Source organism: Triticum dicoccoides, chromosome 1A, assembly GCF_002162155.2.
Source record: "Triticum dicoccoides isolate Atlit2015 ecotype Zavitan chromosome 1A, WEW_v2.0, whole genome shotgun sequence".
Classification (NCBI taxonomy): domain Eukaryota; kingdom Viridiplantae; phylum Streptophyta; class Magnoliopsida; order Poales; family Poaceae; genus Triticum; species Triticum dicoccoides.
The window spans coordinates 337,478,269-337,482,655 of NC_041380.1; positions in this window are offsets into that span (position 1 = coordinate 337,478,269).

Consider the following 4,387-nt stretch of genomic DNA (forward strand, 5'->3'; position numbering starts at 1 on the left):
GATCTTGTGGACACGAGTGTGAGAGCAAAGCAGAAGCAGTTTCAATATGAATGCATGTGGGAGCATGACCCGAGATTTAGTGATGTGGTAGCTGAGGCGTGGAACTCTAATGGCAAGGCCCAATCTGTAGCGGCACTGTCCGAGAAACTTTGTTTTGTTGCTGACAGGCTGCGCAAGTGGGGCCGAACCACTTTCGGTGCTGTCAGAACAGAGCTGCGGTCACTTCGTATGAAACTTGCAGAACTGCGAGTGCTGCCAGATCGCACAGGACCGTCGCCAGAAGAAGAGTGGGTCGAAGCCCGCATGGCTGAGTTGTGCTTGCGCGAGGAAATCATGTGGCGTCAACGAGCTCGTGTTCAGTGGCTGGCGGAGGGTGACAACAACACCAAATTTTTTCATCGGAAAGCTAGCGCTCGGAAGGCAAGGAACCGCATCAGCGAACTGCAATGAGCGGATGGTACTGTCTGTACGGATGAGCAAGAGATGGCAAACATGGCAACGAGCTTCTACGGTAATCTTTATGCCTCTAAAAATACTATTGGGATTGAGGAAGTGCTTTCCCAGATACCATCCAGGGTGGATGGTGCCATGAATGACATGCTCAACGCTTGATATGCCAACACTGAAGTGAAAGCGGCTTTATTCCAGATGTTCCCTACCAAGGCTCCAGGGCCCGACGGTTTTCTTGCACATTTCTTTCAGAGGCACTGGGAGTTGTGCGGTGATGAGGTAACTGATATGGTGCTACGTGTTCTAAAGGGAGAGGATTCCTCGGAGGAGATAAATCAAACGTTCATTGTTTTAATCCCCAAAATTGCAAGTCCAAAAAAACTTAGGACAGTTTAGACCGATAAGTCTTTGCAATGTGATCTTCAAGATTGCATCTAAGGTTCTGGCTAATCGGCTCAAGCTCATTCTCCCCGAAATCATCTCTGAGGAACAATCAGCATTCGTACCGAGATGACTTATCACGGATAACTTCATCTCTGCTTATGAATGTCTCCACTACATGAAAACGCGGAAGGTAAAGGGTAACAGATTTTGTGCTTTGAAGCTTGATATGATGAAAGCATATGATAGAATTGAGTGGAACTATCTTGAAAGGGTGATGCTAAAACTAGGCATAAGTGCACGTTTCACTGAGATTATTATGAGGTGTGTTACCTCAGTCTCTTTCTCGGTTGTTTTTAATGGTGCAAAGAAAGAAGAATTCAGCCCATCACGAGGACTCAGGCAAGGTGACCCAATATCTCCATATCTGTTTTTGCTAGCCGCCGAGGGTCTCTCATGTTTGCTCAAGTCGGCTGCCCCGAATGAGAGTATACGGGGTATCAAGGTTGCGGAGGGCGCTCCGGAGGTAAATCACTTATTATTCGCTGATGATAGCCTCTTATTTTTTGATGCCACACCTGAGATGGCGATGAGGGTAGATTTTTTGTTGCAACGTTACTGTGAAGCTTCTGGCCAGCGCATCAACAAGGACAAGTCATCAATCTTTTTCAGCAAGGGCTGTGCGGATGCTCTGAAGCAACAGGTGATGCAAATCTTACAGGTTCAGAATGAAAAATTGTCAGACAAATACCTTGGCCATCCAGCCGATGTGGGGAGAGCTAAGGAAGGGGCTTTCAAGTATCTAAAGGACCGTATATGGAAGCAGGTGCAAGGTTGGATGGAGAAGGCTTTATCTGTTGGTGGTTAGGAAGTGCTAATAAAATTAGTTGCCCAAGCGATTCCTACCTATTCCATGGCTTGTTTCAAACTGCCTCGGGGTCTTTGTCAGCATATAAATGGCTTGTTGAGGAAACTTTGGTGGGGATCTAAGAAAGGAGAGAGGAAGACTACCTGGGTGTCATGGGAAGTTATGTCACAGCTAAAGAACATGGGCGGCATGGGCTTCCGAGATATTGAGCTCTTCAACTTGGCACTACTTGCCCGGCAAGCTTGGCAGCTTCTGACCCAGCCGGACTCTCTCAGCGCCCGGATTCTGCGAGCGGTATACTATCCATCTTCTTCAATCCTTGATGCATAAGTGGGGAGAAACCCATCACAAGTGTGGCGATCTATCGTTGAGGGGCGGGATGCACTAAAGCTCGGCCTTCTGAAACGCATCGGATCGGGGGATAGCACCAACATTTGGCATGATAACTGGGTCCCTCGCGACTTCAAACTCTGGCCGGTGAGCCCAAAATCCTAGAACCCTCCTCAACAGGTATCTGAGCTTATAAACCCGGTCACCCACACTTGGAACCGTGGAGTGCTTGATGAACATATGTACCCGATGGACGTGGAGGCAATCCTCAACATCCCCCTTAGCAACAAGGTTTAGGCTGACTTTTGGTCGTGGCATTACGAGAGGAGAGGGATTTTCACTGTGAGCTCAGCGTACAAATTGCTGGCAGCGACGAAACAACAACGTACAGATTGGCTGGAGCATAATGACGGTCACTCCAACGTCATAGCTGATAGTCGCTCATGGGCCAAACTTTGGGGCACATCGGTTCCCTCAAAAGTATGCGTCTTTGCGTGGAGACTTGCCAAAACCTCTATACCCACGGGGGCTGTTCGACAACACAGAAGCATGGCCGACTCCGCTGAATGCTCTATCTGTCACTCGGCGGTGGACACGTGGCGTCACGCACTTTTTGTGCCATATGGCTCGGTGTGTTTGGGCTCTCGCTGATGAAGACATCACGGAAACAATCATCTCTAATCGGACGGACGATGCTAAGTTATGGATGTTTTGGTTAGTGGATACCCTTCCCACGGTGGACCTGGCGCGGGTGCTTGTCACTATGTGGGCAATCTGGTGGGCGAGACGCCGAGCTATCCATGACGAGCAGTTCCAGAGCCCCCTCAGTACCCATGTTTTCATCACCAAATTCATGGCGGAGCTTGATCAAATCCCAGAGAGGGGGGCACGCACGAAGGACCTGCATGCGCAATCGAAGGACCTGCATGCAATATCCAGGGGCATGCATGCAATGCCCAGGGACCCGCATGTAACTACGGGCCCAGGACAACCGATGCGGTCTGCATGGCTACCGCCAGAACTGCACGATACCAAGATCAATGCTGACGGAGGCTTCTCCAAGATTGGTGACAAGGGCGCTTCCGCAGTAGTGTGTCGAGACAGAAACGGGAACTACCTTGGGGCCTCAACGATCATTGTCGAAGGCCTCCTGGATCCGGTGATTCTCAAAGCACAAGCGTGTAGCGAGGCGCTAGCGCTCGCTACAGACTTACATGTCCAGTCCATATGTGTGGCCACAGATTGCCTAGAAGTGGTGACAAGGATCAAGGATGACCTCCCATGCAAGTTTTTCCCAATTCTGCAAGATATCAAGCATCAAAGAAGAGCTTTTAGGGCAGTAGAGTTTATCCATGAGAGTAGAAAATATAATGGAGAGGCTCATGCTTTAGCTAAGGCTGCCGCATCCCTCCTTCCCGGGCGCCATGTGTGACTTTCTTCTATGTTCGATATTATTCCAATGACAGTTCATGCTTAATAAAGGATACAGATTATGCTAAAAAAAGATATTTATTTATAACTGAAAGTGAGGATCCAGATCCAGACCGCATCCACATTCCACATCTCTGTCCACAATACACGGAACCCTAAATCGATCGAGTTCCTCCCATCCAGCGATGGCCCTGGCGGCGACCACAAAAAAGAAGAACAAAGCAATGGCCCCGGCGGCGCAGGGGGAGTGGTTCATCATGTACGGCATCCCCAAGGTGTCGGGTGAGATGAGCAAGGAATTCCCCAATGCGGCCTTCACCTTCAACGAGGTTCCGCTCCTTTCCCACCTAACCGTCCCGGGTAACGTCGCTACCCCCGCCGGAAGCGTCGACTACCCGTACATCGAAGCTACCGACGACTGCGGCCTCCTGCTGCTCTGCGGTTACACCTTTGTCGGGCTCACCTACTACATCTGCGACCCGTATTTCCGTAGGACGCTGGGCATCCTCCCCCCCGACGGCGGCTTCAACAGCCGCCACTCCGTCGGCCTCATCCGCAATCGCCGCGGCAGTGGGATCATGGTGGCCATGCTCAACACGGGGCTCTTCAGTACACAGGCCCGCATCATACTCTCCTGCACGATTGACCTGTGCGAGTGGGTCAACAAGGAGGCCGACTGCGGCCACATCAGGGAGACAAAACCGTGCTGCTGGGATGGCGTCCTCTCCCACAAGGGATTCCTGTGGTGGTTCGACCTCTCTTCTTGTATACTTGCCTGCAACCCCTTCCTGGATAGACCGACGTTTTACCAAATCATGTTCCCGCATGTCTCTGACCGGCTGCGCGCAGCGTGGTTCCCAGTTCAAGGTGACAAATACCGCTGCTTAAAGGTGAGCAAAGGCAGGCCATGGTACGTGCAGATCCATG